The sequence below is a fragment of the Notamacropus eugenii genome, chromosome 6, assembly GCF_028372415.1.
Source record: "Notamacropus eugenii isolate mMacEug1 chromosome 6, mMacEug1.pri_v2, whole genome shotgun sequence".
NCBI classification, from domain to species: Eukaryota; Metazoa; Chordata; class Mammalia; order Diprotodontia; family Macropodidae; genus Notamacropus; species Notamacropus eugenii.
The window spans coordinates 161,794,600-161,819,099 of record NC_092877.1 but is presented as its reverse complement, the minus strand read 5'-3'; the positions used below and the strand labels follow the sequence as shown (position 1 = coordinate 161,819,099).

The window sequence follows — 24,500 nt, the reverse complement described above, 5'->3', positions numbered from 1 at the left end:
CCTTCCCTGTACACTGATCTTTTAATTTAGCCCTTTCTCCTAGGATGCGTGATAGGCAAGGGTATTCATACAGTCACTGCAGAGGAAGAGGGTTCCTGTCATGGACCCAAATGTCCTCAAGCTTGTGAATTTGCTTGTGCTTTGGGCATAAGCCATAGAGACTGATGGACAGAAGTGAGTACTCTAGATATTACATTTCTCCAGTGTTAATTAATTGAATTAAATTAATGAATTAAAAAAAATATTTCATTGCATTGGGAATTCTGGCATCTGTCTCTGTGAATATAGCTATAATTACTCTGCATCTGGTGTAAAATTATTTTTGGTGGGGAACAGTGCTGAAGATTTGAAGAGATTTAGAGAAAATGATCAACTCTCACCTTGGTCCACTGGGGAGTCTTTAAACTTAGGCCCACTGAAGCAATAGTCTTGCTGTTTTCATGTCAGGTGTTTGGCCACTTTTGTTTTCGTCTGTTCATTCTGTTTTGTACTGAATCAACCCATGAAGACCTTGTACTAAAACAGAGGTATCAAATACACTGCCTGTTGAGTGACTGTTATATATTTGCAACACTCTTGTAGCTGGGGTCCCAATTATACTAAAATATAATTGGAAAATATTTAACAAAATAAATAAAAATTCAATAAAAACATGTATAATACATTTTAAAACTAAGTCAAAGTACAAATCACAAAGATCCTTGAATGTAAATTAATGGCCCCTGTTTCTATTCGAATTTGATATAACTGTACTACAGTTTTGAAGGCCACATTCTTTGCCAATGGAGAGATTATTTACACCTGGGATGGGGAACTTGCACCTTGAGGCTACATGTGGCCTTCTATGTCCTTGGATATGACATTTTAGTTGAGTCCAAGTTTTACAAAATAAATCTTTTTATTGTGGGAATTTGTTTTGTAAAGTTTGGTTCCAGTTAAAGGGACCTAACTCCAGGACCTAGAAGTCCATTTATGGTCTCAAGGCTGCAGGTTCCACATGTCTGATCTCCACCAATGAAATCACTGTTTTATAAAGTATGAATATGAAGTCAAAGAACTTGTATGGTACTTTGTAAATCTAACATGCTATGGCAATGTAAGCTAACATGTGTTCTTATTCTTTACTTTACACAGGCTTTTTCTAACAAGAATAATGAGATACAGTTTATGAACTGTTTTATTTAGAGACAACATAAAACAATCTTGAAATAAAGTATCAAAATATTACTAGCCAGGATTTCCCCAAGGAGCTAGTGGCAAGCTGAGGAAAATAGTGTCTTAGAGATAGATGTAGTTGTGCTGTCATGATACCACAAATATTTCTTAAAGTAGAAAATAATCATAGAAAAATCATTGAAATGAATGTTTAAGTGTGCCGCATTTAATAATAGTAAAAGAAAAAGAGTTCCTTTACCACTCATGATGTTCCAAAAGAGCACATGTGGTGTTTTCACTGAATTTCATTCAACAAACATTTATCATGTACTATTTAAGTAATTGTGACAGACACTAGGAGTACTAAAACAGGTTCTTTCAAGTTAGAGAGGAAGCATATGATTGTTATCCAAGTACTAGATTTGAAAATGCTCTTCTCCAAGGTGACCTCAGAATGACGAATTTTTTGATCACAGAAATTCTCAAAGGCAATATTATAAGAGGATTATGACTTGGATCCATGTAACCTGCAAATGAGTTGTCGCAGATCATTGTAATATTATGCCATTATCAGAGTCACAGGACCAAGAATTGTAAGGGTCTTCAGCTGTCATCTAGTCCAATAAGCATTCTCATCAGAAGAATCTGTGACTGAGAGAAGATTGCATGTTGTATTTTTTTTCAGTCACTCAGTTAGAGTCAAGATTTAAAACCAGGTTCGCTAAAGCCACTTCCATTTCTCTTTCTGTATATCACACCTTTGTCTTAACAATTCTTTTTAAAACAAACTTTTCAAATGCTAAATCCTTGTGGCAGATCTCCACTATCTCTGGAACTAAATTGGAAAGAGGGAGAGAGGAGCTATGTTCGGGAAGTGACTTGGAATAATTATAATAACTTGTAATAATTATAATAATATAATATAATAACTTGGAAAAATCCTTTGTATTACCCTTCTATATGGTAATGTATAAAAATGATGCAAAATTGTAGAATTGAGCCATAAGTTTTGATTTCTGGGTGGGTAACTTCTGTGTTAAAATATATCTTTATTGAATTGATCTAGCACAGCATTTGCTCTAAACTGAAGCCAAATTATCGGTTTATGTAAATTAAAAAATATGCTACTTATTAAAATGATAAAAACAGATAAGAATGCACTGTAGTAGAAGTGACAAGGAAATGATAAGGGAATGAGGATGGTACAAAAGTAAAGATTTGGCCTTTTCATTCTTTTTGATTTATCAGGAAAGGGAGAGAAAGAGAGGGAGAGAGACAGAGAGACAGAGATAGAAAAAATTTTAGCTTTAAGAAATATTTTCATTGAATTGAAATGCATCAGTAGCTTTCCCATATATCTAGGTATAGTCAATTAAATGGATAATGTACTCTGTGTGGGTAAAATTCTGTTTTAATGAGTTTGAATATTATTTATTGTATCCAAATATCATTAAAACAGAAGCACGTTATCACAATGAGCAGAAGTGGTACTTCTGTGTTAGCTATGTATTACATTTGGCAGCAACAAAGTCAAGAGAATTTGTGTCTGACACATAGTAGGTGTTAAATGTTTGATTTGTATGCAAAAGTGGTAATTTTTCTACTAAAAGACTAATCGATGGCAGAGAGAATAAATACAATGCATTTCTACAATAATTATTTCATTATGCAGTATGTCATTTTAATCAAAATTTGACATCTATTTTAAAAATATGGCATTAGTGGTAGAGTGGTGTATAAATTTTCATTTGCTTGAGAGCTCAGTGAAGAAAATAATATGTTTTTAATTTTGTCAATCCAATTCAATTCAATCATTAATTGTCTATTATAAGAAAAAAATAGATGAGAAACAGACTTGGAAGTGTCATGATTCTTTTGGTGAATTATCATTTCTAAAACAAATTAACATACTGTTGTGGTAGTTCATAATTTAACTCATGAATTTCTAAATTTGCTGTAAAATCTAATCTTTTCATAAATCATCAATATCCATGTACAGGCAATTCTAAAAATTTAACTTAAAACTTAGTAATTTAAAACTGCAATAAGACTTTTGGAACACACTAAGTACATATGTTCTTGTTATTGTAGCCTATTTTATTATTCAGTCCTGTCTGACTCTTTGTGACACCATATGAGGTTTTCTTGGCAACAATATGGAAGTGGTTTGCCATTTCCTTCTCTATCTCATTTTACAGATGAGGAAACTGAGGCAAATGGAGCTGAGTGACTTACAACAGTCATACAGCTGGGAAGTGTCTGAGACCAGATTTGAACTCAGGAAGATGAGGCTTTTTGATTTTAGACCTAGTACTCTGTCCACTCTTCCACCTAGCTGCCCATTGTACATGTATAGACACAAACATTTGTAATATGAACTGATAGAAAAAGGAAATTTCTATTAAAATCTTTGATTTTAAATTATGCGTTATTTTGCTTAGTTTGATTTAAATAGAATACTTACAAGACATATAATTCAACTACTGCCAAGAAACTATGAGTTGATACATGACTATCATATCATTTTATAGAACTGGTTACTAACATGGTAGTTATTAAAACAAATTTTGTTATTAAATACAAACTCAGAATACATATATATTTTTGTAAAAAATTATTTTAATCCAGGCTTGCCTGATATATTGGGAGATTGCATGTGTATGTGTGTGTGTGTATGTATGTATGTATGTGTAATTCCCTCATAATATAAGCATCATAAAACCAATAACAGATATTCAAGCAATTTAGTGTAGTGGAACAAGCAATGATTTTGGAGTTAGAGAAGTTAGGGTCAAACTTACCTCTGACACTTGATGTCTTTGTTATTTGGGGTAAATCACCTTTCCTTTCTGTATCTGTTTCCTCATTTATGAAATAAGAGATGTAACTTTAGATCTTACTGATCAAGTAGCAGTCTTTTTTAAGTAACCCACTGTGTGTTAAGCACTATGCTAAGCCCTGGCAATATGAAGAAGGCAATGAACTTCAAATTTACTTATCAATTTCCCAAAGGAAATGTAGCCCTTTTTCTCCTTCCCTGATGAGAAAATAACATGGTCTTTTATTTACTGTTTGGTGAAAATTTTCTACTATTATTACTATATGTGTGAAATATATTTCTTTTGGGAACCTGGATCTACCCCATTCATTTTTGCCATCTGACTATCACAACACTTCCAAATTAATTATCATCATCTAAGAGATGAATACAAAGTAAATGAATGGAATTAATTATCTAGAATTCTAAGCATTCATTAGACTGGTCTTAGTTCTACAAATGATCTAGAAGTAAGAGAATTTTCTTAGTCCAGAAACAAGTATTAGTGGAATGAACTACTTTCTGTCCTAAGTGCAGATTTTGAAAGAAGAAAATAAGTTAGTACGTGACTGACCTCTGAAGAGAGAAATTTAATTCACTCAGAAAACTTTTATTTGACACTCATCATGTGAATATAGAGAGCTAGCTGGCACAGCAGATAGAGTGCCAGTCCTGGAGTCAGGAAGACTCATTTTCCTGAGTTTAAAATCAGCCTCAGACACTTACTTGATGTGTGATCCTGGGGCAGTCATTTAACTTTGTTTTCCTCAATTCTTTATCTGTAAGACCATCTGGAGAAGGAAATGGCAAACCAATCCAGGATCTCTGCCAAAAACATTCCAAATGGGCTCACAAAGACTTATTTATACCTAACTGAAAAATGACTAGGCAATAATGATAACACCAGCCATGGAAATGCTATACAAATGCTGGGGAAACAAAGACAAAAACAAAATATTCTGCAGCTTCAAGGAGCTTGTGTTCTGCTGATGGAGAATACTATGTACAGAAATATATGTAGTCAAAGGTGATTAAAAGAGTGAGATAGTCCTAGCTATGGAGATATCATGATAAGCTTCACAGAAGGTGACACCAATACCCAGCCCTGTAAGCTCCTGAGAGGGAGAATGGCATGAACATATTTATGAGTAAGAAAGGTTTCTATGAATTTGTTTTGAAAGCTGGATTACACATGTGAAAGAATAGAGCCTACTGTAATAATAATCTAGGGCCTGGACTACAGTGATTATATTGAGTGTGTGTGTGTGTGTGTGTGTGTGTGTGTGTGTGTGTGTGTAAATACCTACAGAGGTATTTAAAGCCATCTGGGTGACTGAAATTGCTAAAAAGGAGTGAATGCAGAGAAGAAGACCAAGGAGAACTTTGTTCCACTTTGGAGGAAAAGACAGGATGGAAGATTTCTTGCAAGAGGGTTAAAGGGAGGATAAATAAAAAAAAGAAAGTAGAGGCTTTGGTACACATCGATAGTTTTTCAAAAGTTCAGGAGCGTTGGGAAAGAAGTTTTAAAGGATGCTGACAAGACAGAGAAGACCATTCAACAAAAGCCTTTTTTTTTTCTTTTTCTACCAAAGAATCTGTTTCTCACATTCAAATCATGCACTGATGATCAATGCCATCCTTTCACTGAAACGTTCTTGATTACTTTCAGTTTACAATAAATATTCTTTCTCTAAAATATTTTCTCTAAAACACTGTTTCAGCACAGAATATTGGAAATGGAAAGTACCTTAGAAATCATCTACTCTAGTTATCACAACTTATGTACCAGGAAAGTGGGAGCTAAAGAGATTACTTTAGAAGAAAAGAGAATCCCCAAGGAGTAAGAAGACCAAGTCTGCTTTTTATTATTTCTTCCCCTTCGGATGAGTTATGTAACTTCTTAAGCATCACTTTGCTTATTAATTAAACAGTGATATTTGTCTACATACTATTTTCCTCACAGGGTTGTTGTAAAGATCAACTGAGATTACAAATGTCAAAGAAAAACAAAACAAACAAATACACACCTCCCCTCCAAAAAACAAAACCCAACATTGTCTTTTAAACTATAAAGGTTTACATAAAGTTAATATAAAGTTATTGTCCAAAGTCTTGCAATTAAATGATATCTAGACAAGAGTAGAGTTAAGGTTTCCTAGATTTGAGTCCACTGTCTTATAAACATTCTTCTTTCTTTGAAGCATCAAGGAGAAGTAGAAAACACTGAATTCATGTCAACAGGGGTTAAAGTCTTAAGTCAACACATCTTTATGTCTTTATTTAAATCACTTAACTAGATCTTCCTCTTGTGAAAAATGGGTGAAAACAACCAATACCCTGCCCTAGGTATCTCACAGGAGCATTTTGAAAATCAAATGAAATTAGGAATATGCAAGTAAGTTGGAAAATATTAAGTATTCTACTGATGTAACGTTCCATTTGTAGTTGTTTTAGTGTGTATCATCTCAACGACATGGAAAGCTTAGTGTTTTATGTTTATATTTCATTAAGAAATGCTAATTGAAAGAAGAAAATATAGTTAACTTATCACAGATTTCATTAAATTTTGTTCTATAGAGTATGCCCACATAGACGCCTTCCTATAATCACTACCTTATATGTACGAACATATATGTATTAATTTCAACTTATTTGAGACAGAATCTTAAATTCTCATGATTAAGAATGAATCAAATATCTCCAAGTGCTTATTAAGCAATTGGATGTCATTGAATATCCTTATCTTTAAGGAAATGAGGATGATGTTGCTATTAGTCACCAAGTTTAATATATCTCTATGTTTCTAAATTTCTTAAATACATCTCACTACATTCCTAAATTACTGTGTTATAATTGTAAAAACAGAGGAAAATGGCTACGTTTATTTCAATCACAACTCAAGATGGAGGGTAAGACCTACCCCATTTTGAGCTAAAAAATACTGTCTAAATCTATACCAAATATGATTCTTTCGCTATCATTAGCTTCAGTCTGATTTACAACAATGTCTATATTTCTTCCTTTCTTAAATTCAATTTTAATAGCTCTATCTATTTACTAAATTGTAAAGTTATTATTTCTTAGAATTTATCTAAATCTCCCTTTAATGTCTCTGACCTTAACTTCCAACCAGTAGTTTTGTTTAGTGGCAAAAATGAATAATGTAGAAAACTATTGCCAATAAAGCCTTGATTATTTATTTTATATCAGGAGAAATTATTTTAAAATCCCAAACATGAGATTTGATTTTTGATTGATTTTTAGAATAAAATTTGAAATCATTTTGAATGTGAAGATGTTATTTTATAATAGAGAATTTTCTCGGGGATAATTATGTAATATGAACAGTACTGAGCAAATCTATTTTAATAGTTCCAACTACTCTGCTCAAACGGTTCTTTTCAAGGTCACTATTGACTTCTTATTAGCCACTTTCATTGGCCTTTTCCCTTATTTCATCCTCCTTGAATTGTCTTCAGTGTTTAATACTATTATGTGTTCCTTCCTTGATACTTCTTCCTCCCTTGACTTCTATGACAAAAGTCGATGTTTTGTGTGTGTGTGTGTGTGTGTGTGTGTGTGTGTGTGTGTGTGTGTGTGTGTGTATGGTTACCCTGCATAGAATCTAAGCTCTTTGAAGATAGGGACTGTGTGGATTTTGTATTTGTATTCTCGTGGTCTAGCAAATATTCATTGATTAATTGATTCTTTACACACCCAACCCACTTCCTTTTCCTAACTTGCATTTAAATTTGTACTGGTTCACTGTCTGGTTTAATTTAAATTTGTCCAATTAATTCTTTTTTCCTGAAACTATAGGCTTGAATCATATCTCAACTCTGACATAACATACTCAGTAATTAAAGTATTTAACACAAATAGAGAACTTAAGTACTCAAAAATAACTTTAAAGAATGCAAATTAAAAATCAACATTTAAAAAAATAATTTATCTTTATAAAGCATAAGCAAAAATTATTGGTCTTCTAAAAGTGAATTTATCAAGATTTTTTTTAACATTTTATGTGTTAAATATTGTTATAGTATCACCTTCTATATCTTGAATTTAAGAAGTCAGCTGTATTTCAGATGTCAGCAAAAAAAAGGGAGAGGGACCTACTGATGCTATGATTATCAGGCTTTTTTCCAATAACACTGTTTTCATTATGTCACCTCTCTGCTAAAAAATCCTTAATAGTTCTCTATTTCATACTACATTATGTCTAAGTCCCTCTCACTGGATGCCAAGACCCTGAAAAGGATTTTCTGCACTCTGTGTATGCAGTTTTTTTTTTTTTTTTGGTTTTTAGTATTTTATTTTTCTTCATTTTCATGTAAAAACAATTTTTAACATTCGATTTAAAAACTTTGAGTTCCAAATTCTCTCCCTTCTTCCCTCCCCACACACCTTCATTGAGAAGGCAAGCGATTCAACAAAGTTTATACATGTGTAGTCATGCAAAACATTTCCATAATAATCATGTTCTTTCACTAGCTGTCACCTCCCCCCTCCTTCCCTCCACTGTAAAAGCTTTTTCTTGCCTCTTTTCTGTGAGATAATTTACCCATTCTACCTCTCCCTTTCTCCTTCTCTCTGTACATTCCTCTTTCACCCTTTAATTTTATTTTTTTAGATATCATTCCTTCACATGCACACCTGTGCCCTCTGTCTTCTAACTACTCTAATAATGAGAAAGGTTTTATGAGTTACAAATATTGTCTTTCAAAGCCAAATGTAAGCAGTTTAACTTTAATAAGCCCCCTATGATTTCTCTTTCCTGTTTAACTTTTTGTGCTTCTCTTGAGTTTTGTGTTTGAAAGTCAAATTTTCTACTTGTTTCTAGTTTTTTCTCAAGAATGCATGAAATTCCTTTATCTTATCAAAAATCAATTTTTTCCCCTCTTGTATTACACTCAATTTTGCTGAATAGGTGATTTCTGTTTTTTTTTTTTTTTTACTCCTAGCTCCTTTTCCCTCCAGAATATCATATTGCAAGCCCTCCCATGTCTGCAATCTTATTTTCCAATTCCACTCCCTAACTTATGCCATTACCATCACTTACACTCAAATGTTCAATATCACAGTTTGTTTTATCTTCCCATCTTTCTCCTCTTCTTAGCTCCTATTTTTGACTCTTTTTATTCTTTTCATGGTACGGCCCAAATGTGCTTTCTTCTGAGACACCTTCCCTGATTATAAGTATCATTTATGTTACTCAGCTTTGTATTCCTACAAAATTTTTCTTCTCTGTAGCACAATTTAAAATTCACTTATATGTTTTATCTGTTATTTACATAGTTTTTTTTTAAAAAGTTTCCATCATGAGTAATTTTTAAAATAAAATTTTGTTCATCTATTTTCTTTTTTACACCATCAGAATAGTTCTTAGTATCCTTCTCCCCTCCCTCTCCCAAATGAACTAGAGATCATGTTGCTATTCTCTTACCAAGTGCCATGCATAATCAGGTACCAGATGAGAGCACATTTACTAATCTCTGTACAAGTATGATTTTTCTAAATGATCATATATTATACTGTTTTTGCGATTAGATGTAAGTCAGTCACTAAGCATTTGTTAAGGGCCTGCTGTGTGCAATGGGGATATGAAGAAAATAAAAAAAAAAAATTAAAACAAACAACAAGAAATCCAAGACTGCTGGGACTAGTACAAAAGTAAAGATATGAGTACTGTCTTATGTGTAAGGAATTTTCAGTGGCTATTTTACTTGGATTAAAAACTATGTGGAGGGAAGCAGAATTTAAGAAGACTGAAGTTGTAGTAATGTACAAGTATATGAAGTCTTAAATGTCAAAAATGTTTTTTTTGACCCTTGCAGATAATAGGGAGCTTCTGGAGTTTTGAGTAGAGGGATGCATAGAAATGTATTTTAGAAAAGCCACATCATCAACTGTATGCAGGATAGGTTTAGAATGGGGAGACAATTGAGTCAGGGAGCTCATTAAGAAGAATATTGTAATAATCCAATTTGATGAAAGCCTGAACTAGGGTGATAGATAAGTGAGAAGAGAGAAAGGGAGACTTATGTCAGATGCTTTGAAAGTAAAAATGACCAAGTTTATCAATGGATTGTATATACTGGATGAGTGAAAGGAAAGAGTATAAGATCATACTGTGTTAACATCCAGGGTGAATGATAAAATGGTGTTAGGTGCATCCAAATACACTTTAAAAAATCCCTTTATGTTCCAATGAAGAATAAGAGTCATAACGATATTCTGCACAACTGGGTTAAATAATGAGATTTGGCTTTTATATACCTGTGTCTCATATTTTGAAAATATAGAGATATTTTGGTATAGATTAGTTTGTTTAAAGTATATATGCCTATGATTGCCCCCTGAAAAATCCCTTTACTCTCAAAATATAATTATTAAAGAAGCTACTTATTCATTGAACTTAATAAAATTTAAAATAATCATTCCCTATCTGTGTGATGAATCTGATCCTCTCTGTTAGAAAGAAACAATACATTTTTCCTAGAAAATCTCAAACATTACAAAGCAAAGTATTCTATTAGTTTGACCCTAATGCATTCTAAAGAAGCTAACAATCTTCCAACAATAATATGAGATTAATTTGAATATTACCTTTATGCTATCCTTCAATATTACAACAAAATGTGTAATTTGAAAAGCATATTACACTTTTCAAATATCATATTTCCAATCACATTGTTAAATTGATTGTTAAAAGGAATGTCATAAGTATCAAAAACTAGTGAAATAGTAAAGAACAATGTAGTAATTCGAGTGCTGAACTTGTTGTCAGAAAGAACTACTTCAAGTCTTATTTCTCACACTAGTTGTGAGACCCTGAAAAAGTCACTTAAATTCCTTGTGTCTCATTCAGTGTGGCACAGTTATAACATCTCTTGATTTTGAGACAAAGTAGAATTCCTGGAAGAACTAAAAATTATTTTCAAAATCAATAATAATGGTAGAGGAAAAATTAGGTAAAGAAATGGGAGCAAAGGAAGAAAATTCTGGGGAAAAAAACAACTAACAACTTGATAAAAGTGACGCAAAAATACCAAAGACAATGACACCTTAAAAACCAAAAATAGTCAATGGCAAAAGAGTTACAAAACTTCTCTGGTGAAAATAATCCTGTGAAAAACAGAATGGGCCAAATGCAAAAAGAGTTACAAAAACTGGATAAAGAAAATAATTCTTTAAAAATTAGAATTAGGCAATTGAAAGCTAATGACTACATGATATATCAAGAAACAATCAGTCAGAAGAATGAAAATAAAAAGAAAATACAAAAAAGCTCGTCTTACATTTTTTAAAATGATGTATAAATAGAGGAGAGTTAATTTGAGAAATATTGGGAAAGACTCAAGAGAAATATAAAAAGATAAACATGAAAGAGAAATCATAAGGGACTCAGTAAGGTTAAACTCCCCTTTCTACATAGGGGGATGATACACGTAACTTCTAAGTACTTTCATTATTAGGGCAATTGGAAGGATTCTACGAGAGAGAGAGAGAGAGAGAGAGAGAGAGAGAGAGAGAGAGAGAGAGAGAGGACAGGAGTGAAATTATTACGTTGGGATCATGGAAAAAAACAAATGAATTGGTGAGAAAGAGATGCCCTTGGAGAAAGGTAAAGGGAAATGAAGATAGAGGAAAATTCTCTCACATAAAAGAGTGGCACAAGGAAGAATTTTTACAACGGAAGTAGAAATGGTGGTGGGGGAAGAACAGGCCATACTTGAACCTCTTTCACACTAAATTAATTCAAATATGGAAATACATACATACATACATACATACATACACATATGCATATACATGCACATACACATACACTCAATTATTCATAGACAAGTATCTTGCCCAATATGGAAGGGAAGGGAATAAGAAAAATGGCAGTGGGGGTGGGGTAAAAGAAAAGATGGTTAAAAGAAAACAATGGTTACAAGTATAACAGATTTTACAGGAGTAATAGGCTATAGAAAGACAGAGACAAACAAGAAAATAGGATGGAGGAAAATGGACACATGATCACTATAACTTTGAATGTGGATGAGATGAATTCACCCATCAAACAAGCATATAGCAGAATGGATTAGAAATGAGAACCCAATAACATATTGTTTAAAAGAAAAGAAGATTTAAAATAAGAAGCTTGGACAAAATTTATTATGCTTTAGATGATTTAAAGAAAAAGCAGAGAGCAATTCTGATCTCAGATAAAGTAAAAGGAAAAAATAGACCTAATAAAAAGGGATAAGCAGGGAAACTATAGATAATATGTTTCATCATCAGTTCTTTGAGATTATTTTGGATCATTGCATTGCTGAGAATAGCTAAGTCATTCACAGTTCTTCATCCGGTAATATTGCTGTTACTATATACAATGTTCTCCTGGTTCTGTTCGCTTGCCTCAATTCATGTAAGTCTTTCCAGATTTTTCTGAAATCATCCTGCTTGTCATGTCTTTTAGCACAATAACATTCCATTACAATCTTATAGCACAATTTATTTAACCATTCACCAATTTATGGACATCTCTTTAATTTCCAATTCTTAACCACAAAAAAGCTGGCATAAATATTTTTGTATAAATAGTAATTTCCCCCTTTTTTCTGGATATCTTTGGAATATGGACCTAGCAGCTATATTGCTGGATCAAAGGGTATGCAGTTTTATAGGCTTTTCAGAATAGTTCCAAATTGTTCTCCAGAATGGTTGAATCAGTTCACAACTCCACCAACAGTGCAATAGTTTCCTAGCTTTCCCACATTCCTTCCAACATCCAACATTTTCTTTTTTGTTATATTAGCCAATATTCTTTTTTGTTATATTAGCCAATATTAACCAGTCTGATAGGTGTGAATGTCAGAGTTGTTTTAATGAGCATTTCTCTCATCATTTGTGACTAAGAGCATTTTTTCATATCACTATGGATAGTTTTGATTTCTTTATCTGAAAACAGCATATTTATTTCCTTTGATCAGTTGTTGTAGTCATCCTTTGTTGCCAAAGAAGATCATGCCATGAGAAAAATGATGACATGACTTGCGCTTGACTTTGTTTTGAGTGAGGGAGGGCTGTGCAGGTCACCAGCCTCACTTCTCCTCTGGAGCCATCTGGATCTGGTGATCAGATATTCATCAGGATGACTGGAGATGGCCCAGGATGCAAGGGGAGACCTTGGCCCCTTGAGGCCAAGGCCTATTCAGTACTCATTTAGGATTAGGTTATGCCCATTCAGTGAATAGGCCTATTTAAGAAGTAGTCAGGGGATTGGCCCTTTAATGAGGCAGAGAAAAAGCAATAAATCAGGCTGGGAGTGAAACAGCAACAGTTACTACTGATAATCAATCTTAAGCAAGAAGGGTCCAGAAAACAGCCCTTGGGTAGAGCTTGGCCAGGGGTCCAGTGTGTTACAATCTATGGGCTTCAGACCACAGCTGGTTTAAGATTTCGGGAAAGGAGGGGGACGGGACGGGAGGGAAGGGAAACATCTAGCCAGTAAACCCCAAGTTAACTATCCATATTCTTAAAGGATATGAGTCACAGTAGGAAATTGAGACTAAAAAGCATACTAATGGAGATGTCAGCTTTCTCCAGTCATAGTTAGAAAGAAAATCATAAAAACAATGTAAAAAATTAAGGAGATGAATAGAATCTTAGAAGATTTAGTGATGATAGATATTTAGACACGGCTCTTAAGATAAATTTTTATGAAATTTAGTATATGAGTTGGGGTATAGAACATAGTTTACAGTTAACTCATATAGTGAATTAAATGTGGAACTTGAAACAATATTTTTAAAAGATCTGGATTTGAATCTCTCCTTTATTAGCTCTGTGACCCTGTGCAAATCATTTAACCTTACACACAGTTTTTCCAACTTAAAAATGCAGATATCCACAACTTTTGAATTATCTTCTAAGACTGTAATCATGAAATGAGATAATGTTGGCAGAAATTTAAAACTTAAAGTGTTATATAAATGTGGATGAGGATGATGGCAAAGATGTGGTTATAAACAGTTTTTTTTTCAGACTACAAAAGATATTATCACACACACTCATAGAAATAAGGAAGTCTATTACACTGCGCAGAAGAAATACTTCCTCCTCCAACTGAGGCACCATAATGATCTTTAGCTAACATCCTCTTAAAGTAGAAATGTAGCTAGAATGAAATGAATAATGAATGTATTTAAGTATCTTTAGAGAACCTTTAGAGCTCTATAATTTTTAAAGATTTAAATAAGTTTACCGGAATCTTGTAATCTCTATACCTTTTATGTAATTTTTTAATTGTACAGATGAAATCTATGGAATATAGCTTGTGAAAGCTTGCCTATTATATTTTCATAAATGCCTTTTGTGGATGTGTAGATTATCACCACATTTTTATTTTAATAGTGAAGTGAGTATATGGAGCCTTTATTATCGAAAGTCTTTCTCTTTGGGCATAAACCATCACAAGGTCTGATGTTTTACCCTATAACTTTAGCTTTGTCCCTTCTTTCACTTAACCTTGAGATTAATCCTTCAGTGTCCTTAAAATTATCTTACCTCTAATTCTGTCTTTTTCTAGGATGCTTGGTCTAGTCTAGTTGTTTTTCTAGGCTTTGTCTGTTTCATTGTCATTCCCACTTTCTCCAAGACTGTAAGGATAGAGTCCAGGTGTGGCAGCTGTCTTAGTTCCATCAATGAGATCACCTGTCTGTTGAAGTGGATGATTTGGAACCTTAGCGATCCATCATTTCCTCAGTGTGGATACTCCCTCCATTGAGCCAAGCTGCAATTTCTTTTGATCTTTGTACATGATCTTTAAAAACTCTTGTGACAAAAATAAATTCTCACTTCTAGCAATGAAACTTAGCCATGCTCTTTCTCAGGTGACAGATATATGCTCAATACCCAAGATGGTCTATGCTCAAATGTTTTCTGCTAAAGCCTGTGTTTCACTGGCACAGAATTCCAGAATCCCAAGTCACCCCGACATCCCAATGAAGCATTGACCTGGACATTAAAGGAAGTCTTGGGGTAATGGATGGCAACAGCTGCCTCCTCCCTTTCTACTTGTTTCTACTTATAATGTAGAACAGAGAAGGAGTGATGCAGTAATTTTCTTTGACTACAAGTAAGAGTGCCAACAGCCTCCTCTTGCAGTTTACGTAGTCATTGGTCATAGACACTTAACAGGTCTCTGGGATCTCTTTCTGCATCTACAAAATGAAGAGCTTGGAGCAGATGACCACTAAACTCCCTTTCAACACTCAATCTGTGATTCTAAGATCTATAGAAATACAACTTCCTAGGAGGAGGGCTAACCCTAAATACAATCATGAATATATTATTTTCTGCTTTACTAAATTCTCAATTTTTACTGTTCCTGCTTCTTTCTTTTCAAGGATTCGTAAGTTAAAACAACTTATTATTGGCTTCTGATCACTCATCTCCCCATTGTACATAGTTCTAGAAAGTTTATAATGGTTTAGACCATTTCCCTAGATCATCTTCTCAACTAATAAAATCACAATGGGAGATAATACATATTACTCTACTGTTTAATCAACTCCAGTGCCTTCCTATCACCTTCAGGATGAAATACAAAATTATTTGTTTGATTTTTAAATCCTATGATAACCTGGTCCTCTCCTGTATTTCCAGTTTTCTAATGCCTTATTCCCCACCACGTACTCGTGATCCAGTGACAGCAACCTTCTCTCCGTTACTTACACACAAATATCCATCTTGCAATTTCAGGCATTTTCACTGGATGTCCTCCAAGCCTGAAACTCTCTGTCTCTGTCTGTTTGTCCGTCCATATGTCTGTCTTTCTCTATCTCTTTCTCTCTCTCCTTGTCTCTGTCTCTCTCTCCCTTTCTCTGTTGCTCTTCATCTCCCTCTCCCTTTTCTCCCCTTCTCCCCCTCCCCCTCTCTCTTTCTCTCCCTCTCTCCTCATTCTCACCTCCTAGTTTTCCTAGCTTCCTTTAAGAATCAGTTAAAGTTCCATCTCTTTCAAGAAGTCTTTACTGATCCTCCTTAATCTTAGTGCCCTCCCTCTGAGATTATCTCCAATTTATCCTAGATATATGTTGTTTTACATCATTGTTTACTGGTGTTATCTGACTCATTGCAATGTGAAATTCTTTATAACAGTGATTTTTTTTCTTTTTATTTGTAACTCCCTTGTGACCCTAGGGTTTAGCACAATATCTATAACATATCAATTGCTTAAATGCTTGCTGACTTGACTAGGTCCTAATGTACTTTGTTGTCCATTTATCTCCCAAAGGAATACTTGAATTTGAGTAGCAGCTTCATAAAAATAATATTAGAACCCAAAGAATGATCCTGAGAAGTGGAATTTTAGATACTATGGCTATTGGTGGGAGAACTACTTGGACACAGGTGTATCTGTCAGAACTCCTCCCAGACATAATCTAGGGAACTCAGTATTCTAAGTACAAGATGATTTTCTGGATGAGATATTTGAACAGACATAATCAGTGTAAAAAAGCTATTCCCTTTTCTCTGTCCATCTTTATTCTACCTCATTCTTTAAAAAAATGACTCCCTTAAGATGTTTTAGATTTCTCCAATGAGACAATAGTAAAATAATTGAATTACGCAGTGATTCTAAATGAGTAGTGATTCCCCAAGCACTTGAAAATGGTCTCTTTGTAGAGTATCAGGTCCAGAAGTCAAAAGACAGCTATTCAGTGCATCAAGGAGCATTTGTTCTATGTTACCCCTGCAGGGATTATTTCAGTTAGAATGTAAAACCTATGAAAATTCCCATTATTTATAGATATTACCTAAGGGGATACTTAAACCACAGTAGTTTAGTTGGAGCCAGAAGAAAGAATGACATAATTCCTTTGGTTTCTTTTTATTGGAAAAACATTCTGCTCATTGGGCTCTTCTAATCCAATGCCAAAAACACAGTCTGATAATGATGTTAAGTGACTAGGGAGATGTATTCATTCTTTTAGAACTTCAAATATAATTTAATATAGTGCCAGAGAACATCTCATTGTTTCTGAGATCTTAAGCTCTTTCTCATTTGAATTTAATGTACATACTATACAACATAATTTTATAACTATGGTTTTAACATAGCAAAATATGCTAAATATTTTAAATTAAGATTATTATAGGTCCAAGTAACTCTTTCAAATCAGCCAAGTAATGCATATTCATATTCCTACTTCCCAAATTCCACAATGAATGTTTTGAGCCAGAGCAAAATTTTTCCCTTTGCAAGAATCACGGGGTCATACATTTGGTTGGAAGAGGCATAATGAGGTTATCTCATTCAACTCTTTCATTTTACACTTAAAGAAACTGAGGTCCAGGAAATAAAATGTCTTGCCTCAGGTGTCAGAGTTAACATTAGAAGTGGGATTTGAACCCAAGTCTCCCAATTGCAGAGCCAGTGTTCTTTCAGTTGTACTACATATGTGCATGGCATATGTTTTCAATTTTTATTTTACTTGCACTCAGGAGCTTCCTGAAAATGGTTATCCCTAACCCTTCAAATGAAAATTTTATCATAAAATTCTTTAAAATAAATACATATTTGGTAATATGTAGGTTAAACTTAACAATGCAAGATAATTATGAATAAGAGAATGTATAGTGAATACTGTAAGCACTGGTGATGGCTATGAAAATTCATAATTGTGTTTTGTGATGTTTATTTTAATATAAACTTAACAAGTATACAGTAATTACATTTATGTCTAAATATATTATCAACTCAAACCAAATATATATGACGTATATTAGTCATAGTAGGGACTAAAACATTAGGTTTCTATTTCTAATAGGTAATGTTGTAGCTATTGTTCAAAAGTTTCAGTTGTGTCCAACTCTTCCTGAACCCATTTTGAGTTTTCTTGACAAAGACATTTGACTAATTTGTCATCTCTTTCTCCAGCCCATTTTATAGATGAGAAAACTAAGGCAAACAGAGTTAAGTGACTTGCTCAGGATCCCACAGCTACTAAGTATCTGAGGCCAGATTTGAGTTCAAGAAGATGAGTTTTCCTCATTCCAGGAATGACAATCTATGCATTGTGACACCTAGCTGCCCCAAAATGTTATTTTGCACGTTTTGCTGAGATACTGAGATTTGAAATCAGATTTCTGACTACTATTACACCATAGACCCACTGTAAATGAGGGTTTTGGACTGGATAATCATTGAGGTCATTGCCAGCCTTAGATGTTTAATTCTATCAATGTTGTAATATTCAGTGCTAATTTCATTTATACTAACAATTATTTTGTTGTTCAGTCATTTTCACTTGTATCCAGCTCTTCATGACCCCATTTGCATTTCTTTTGTTTTTTTTTTGCAAAGATACTGAAATGATTTAGCATTTCCTTGTCTATCTCATTTTACGGAGGAGAAACTGAGGCAAACAGGGCTAAGTGACTTGCCCAGGGTCACACAGATAGTAAATGTCTTTTTTGACTTCAGGACAGACATTCTACCCCCTGTGCCACATAGTTGCCCACTAGTAAGGGAATGTGCTATTAGACTCATGCAATAGAAATTATTAAAGGATTTCTACTTGTAAGACAATATACAATGTGTCAGAGATACAAAGATTAAAAGAAAACAGTCCCTGCCCTCAGGAAACCTACATTTTACTGGAAAATATCATATATACACAACATACACTAATAAATACAAAACATATGCAGAGCAATATAAATTTTACTAGGGAGCATTAATGACTAAGAAGGCCATGAAAGTCATCATGTAAGAGGTGAAACTTGAGTTAGCCTTTGAAAGAAGCCAGAGACTCTCTGATTCAAAGGTGAACAAGAAGTATATCCCAGACATGTGATACCTCTTGTGCAAAGACAAGGAGGAGGGGGTTTGAATGCAACATAGAGAGAAAAAAATATTGATATATAGAGAGAAATTTTATTCGTTCACAGTGATTTACAAAAAGTATCCGTATGGATTAGGCAAAGAGAAGAAATAGAACACAGTGATTTGATCCCATATACTTTGTTTGCCCTTATATAAATAAGGCCTCATTTGATATCTTGAAGACAGGAAAATATACATTTGATGAACTGTTGTGTCAAGTGAACAAATGTGCAGAAAATGTGCTGTATTAGTATTTGCAGGTTTTCTATTTACACCAAAAATGTCTAAACATTGGTCCACATTTATAAAGTAATTCACCCTGTTGATGGCCTAGCTTTAAAGTTCTTTGAGGTTGGCTTTAAATAAAAATGAAGCATGGGAGCTTTGTGTCAAGAAGAGCTGTAAATTAATGGTATCACAGAAATACATCAAATTAGTAGGTGTGTGGAAAAACAGACTATGAATTCTAACTTGTCGTCTGTAAGGAATAAAAATACTTAATAAATACATGAGGCATTTAGGACGTTAGGCATCAAACATCAAAATGCCAACTTTTTATCCTTTACTGTATAAAACAACTTGTAGCATGTTTCCCAGAACTGAATAGTAACCTACAAATTCAGGGAAAATCAACTTGACAATTGCCTCAGCTGATGTTAATTCCACTACCTGTGCTAGTTAGACTTCATCTCTAGAATTCTCCTGCTTGAATTGTGGTTTCAAGTGAGCCTCTATTGACTAGTGTTTCTTTTTAAAGAAAATTTTCCATGCCTATATTTTCCATTAACGTCTTCAGTTCTTTGAATCATGAAGTAGCTTATCAAGTTCTCATCAATTACCAATCTGATTTCTAGTACTATTACAGCAAATTATTATGCATTAGTATCATCTAATGGCATTCATTTAGCAGTGATATTCAGAATCTCTTCTTTTTATTCTCATACTCTTACAGTAATGTGCATTCTCTCTTGTTATTATAATTCTGAAACAAAAAGCAGAATTTGGGCTTCCATATTTTCTAAAATTATTAGTTCATTTGGTAAAGATGAATATATTATTTCTTTGCTAATTACTAATAAAAATACCCAAGCCTTTTTTAAAAAAAAAATTTCTTCTATTATGACTGAAATTCAAACCTTTTGCATAATGGGAGTTTACTAATTTGGAGTAATTGGAGGGCAAGTCAAAATGAATTAATTAAGAATAAGAATTAGAGAATGGTTTTCTTAAAGTGGAGCTTTATTAGTTTAAAGCACATACAGTGACATTAATTTTGAAAGTGGTGTCAATTAAAGGTCCTTCAGAGAATATATAAAAGTACTTTGCAATTTAGCTCATTAATTGTTTACTAAGGTTTACTACTGAAGTGGCTCTAATAGGCCTGGGAAGTTTTCTGCTTTCAGTAATCTAAATAGCCTCTCCACATTTTTAGTAATTCTGTTCATTTCTTTGGCAAATGTCCTCCCTCTCCCACATACTGATTCTTGTCTCTTCTTCTGTCCAAATGATCGAAATATTTAAATTAATGTGTTCTAAATGGATTGTTAAAAGCTATTTGCAGAGGTAAAAATTCATTAATAAGGTTTAGTATCCTTAGATATTTTGTGAAGCAAATCTAGCTATTAAACTGAATGTTATCTACCTAATGAACTTTTTCCCCAAAGGATACACAGTATAAATTAGCACTTATCTGATAAATATGGGAAAAGGTGGTACTTTTACCTATTTATACTATTAGATAGCTTCTAGGTACAATCGACTATACCTGCAGAAAAACATAGGAATCATTTGTAAATATTTTTGTGTGTCTAAATTTGATCTAAATGCAATTTTCTTTAAATTAATTAAATGCAATTTATTTTTTTGACAAGCCACTTTTAAATAAGTTTTACACTTATTTTTTCTTTGGATATTTATTCATTTAACATGGTAACACTAATGCTAAGTATTAATACTTATACTAAGCTCATAAAATGATTGAAGCTTTTACAAAAATCATTCTTCGGGGTTAAATGATAGAAAAAAATTATTACGGCTTTGGTAAGACCTTCCAAAAACATTCAACATTTTCTCTGATACTTTATGACTTCAATGCAAATTTGAAAAGAGGGAAAAGAAATATATTAAAAAGTATAGTTAGGAGATCAGTTTCTACTTTAATAAGCATCCTCCCAACTTTCTGATCCCTGGTTGAAGATTCAGTTGTATGATGAATTCACATTTAATTCTTAACTAGTTAACTAATGTTCTCTTGCAATACCTTAGTAACCTGGAATTCTTACTGACTCAAAAATGGGTGCCTCAGAAAACTGTTTCTGAAAGAATGTTTCTCAACATAAACACACAATCAAGGAACACATTTAAGTATGATGGAAAGCTTAAGTGCTATAGAGACAGTCAATAAATGTTAGGAAATCAAGAAGTCTTTCCCTTAACCCACTCTTTTGGGGAGAGCCTCTAAGAAAGATTTATAGAAAGTCATAGACACTTCTACAGAATGGAGGAGTAAGAGTTGACTACTAACCTCTAAGGTGCCTTTGAGTTGTAAAATCTGTGATTCAGTGGTCTTGCATCCATAGATCATAATCGGTTTAAAATACTTCTAGAAAGTTGCAATCTGTGATTGTCTTGAGAATACCCGTATCAATGAAATACAAATCTATAAGATAATCTTATGCAAAGTTTTACAGCATAGATCTAAATTGTCTTCATTATCTCTAGAGTGATTTAATGTTTAATATGTTTAATACTTTGGCCTAAATTATATCTCTCGGTCTCAAACTCATCACCTAGAAAATGGGTTCTATGTTCACAGGTCAGAATGTTTTTGAACACGAAAGGACTCCAGAGGCACTCTTCCCCACCTTGTAGTGTAATGTAACAACACGAGCCCTAGACTTCAAGTGCAAAGGCCTTGATTTTTAGTCCTGCTTCAATTCACTTAGCTATATGTTTAGGCAAATTACTAACATCATTAAGTTTCACTTTTCTTCTTTTGTAAAATGTGAAAACTAATCCCAGATATACTGAATTCATTGAGTCTTTGAGGAAATTAATATATGTCAATATGACTTATGAAGTGTTAAACACTCTAAAAATATCAGAAATGAGTATTGTAATTCCCTAAGTAGCAGCTATAACTTACACTGTTTTAAGTCATATACATTCAAATGGATTTATGATATCATCAATGTGTATTTCCCCTGCAAGTATGAGACTCATCACTACCATGTAGCTGCCCATCCTAAGTTATTCTTGTTCATGTGCTGCCATAGTTTGATACAGGAAGCCCATCTTAAGTATTGAGGGGTCTTCATCTTTCTTGAAATCATGAGACTATTATAGGATTTCATGGGATGTTCATAACCCATCAATGTATTCTTTAATCCACTCCCACTCTGTAGTTCATTTTTTGTTGTATCTTGTAGTCAGTTTATACCTACTCTACACTATGTCATTGCCCTCTGATACTCCTATTTTTCAAAGTTACATAGACTCATATTATTATTGCAATAAACTGTACTAGGAAACCACATACTTCTGAACAAAGAATTACATGTTAATAATTGTATTCTTATGCTTTGTATTTCTAGAATTCAGGAACTGAAGAGTTCAAAATAATATTAGCAACTAAAGAAAAGCCTACACATAGTCAGTATTCAAAATTGGTCAATTAAAAAAAAACTTGTTAGTATCAAGAGTAAACATATGATCTTTAATTTTTAAAAAGTTTTTATGCTTAAAATACTTTTGAAAATTAGTTATATCATTGATTCATGAAAAAAAGTTCTTGAGCCACAGAAATTATTAACTGGAAGTTTACAGAAAGTGATAATTTTCACACAGTCCTTGATGTTGACTCAACCATACTATCAGGGAAAACATGACACAGCCTCTTTTTTATTAGCTCAAAGACCTGAAAACTTTAAGATTTATTATTTCCGGAGAATATGCAGTCTTCTTTCAGCAAATAGGTCGCACAGTGGAAAGAATGTCATGCCTGGAGTTAGGAAGACTCCTTTTACTGAGTCCAAATCCAGCCTTAGACACTTCCTAGCTCTGTGACTCTGGACAAATCACTTAACCCTGTTTACCATAGTTTCCTTATCTGTAAAATGAGCTGGAGAAGGAAATGGCAAACCACTATAGTAGCTTATCCCAAAAATCCCCAAAAGAGGTAATGAAGAAATAAACATGCCTGAAAAAGTATCAAATATAATTTTCTTTGTATTTTCAACCAAAGTTAAGGAAAACATTTTAATTGTCGAGTATTAATCAATGCAAATGGTGCCATTTAAAAAAAAAGTTTTTTTATAAAAAGTTTTGTGTGGATATTGATTAGCACATATATGTGAATGATTTGTGATATTGAATTTTTGTTAGTAGACTAACAAAAGAACACTTATTATTGGCCAACATTGATAATTATAAAATATTATGAATAGATAAGGTATATGCTATCTTGAATCTGTATGTCTGTATACCCCTGCATGGGAATCTGCCCATTTCGTATGATCATCTAAAAAACACCATTTAATTTTTAAATAAATTAAAAATCATTCAACCTCAAGAGGATGATTAGTTCTGACTAGAAGTAGCTAAACAAATAGTCACCAATTAATCAATATGCATTTATTAAGAATCTACTAAGTGCCAGGCACAGATGGGGAGAGAGAACCTTCTAGGCATGGGGGGCAGCTAATAAAGATGCCTGGAGTCTGGAGATGGACTGTTTGAATAACAGCAGTCTCTGGATAAAAGACTAATAGGGCAGTGAAAAGTCAAAGAAGACCCAAAAGATGGAGGTGGGAGTGCTTATAAAAGAATTTGAATGAGAGATAATATTGTATTTGATGTAGGATGTAATAGATAAGGAGTTAGTGGAGTAGGGGGCCCATGCTCTGACACTCAACTTCTGATAACACCTTTGCTGGCAGGAATATGGATAGACTGGAGTAAGGAGATAATTCTGGCAGGGAGAAGAACCAGTGGGCTATCATAACAGTCCAAGTATAAAGAGAATAGGTCCTGCAGTATCAGAGGAAAGAAGGAGGTATGTTGGAGAGATATTACAAAGTTAATCAGAAGAGATGACAACAAGTGTGGGGTGGGTGGGTGGGAGAATAGTGGTACCCTTGACAGTAATAGGAAAATTTGGAAGGGGCCAGCAATTTTAAGATGAAACATAATGAGTTCAGTTTGGAACATGCTAAGTTTAAAATATTTGCAGGACATCCAATTACAGGTCTCTAATAAACAGTTGGAGATAAGAGATTGGAGACCAGAGAGTAGTTATGGCTGAGTAATCATTAGCACAGACAACTGAATCCATGGGCTGATGATATCACTAAGCAAAGAGTTATAGAGGGAAAAGGAAAAAAGATCAAGGACACAACGCTGTGGGATACCCCAAATCAAATACACATACACAGAGCACACTCACAAAAGTATTTCCCAATTAGTACCAAATTTCAAAAAGGCCAGAACTCAGTTCTGAAGAATACTTTCTAATGTGTACTCATTTTTCTGTTTAGCCTAGGTAAGGGGTTTGTAGTATCTAGAGTATTCTTTTGAAACGTGTTGACATTTTATTTAAATATTAATAGTTCCAAATGATTTCCCTTATTTGAGCTGATCTATTTG

At 33.5% G+C, this 24,500-nt stretch overlaps 1 protein-coding gene across 4 annotated transcripts in view; it reads left to right on the top strand.

Moving 5' to 3' along the window:
- Positions 1-24,500, top strand: part of FSTL5 (follistatin like 5) — a 1,060,999-nt gene that overhangs the window by 992,430 nt on the left and 44,069 nt on the right. The gene's annotated exons all lie outside the window — the stretch shown is intronic.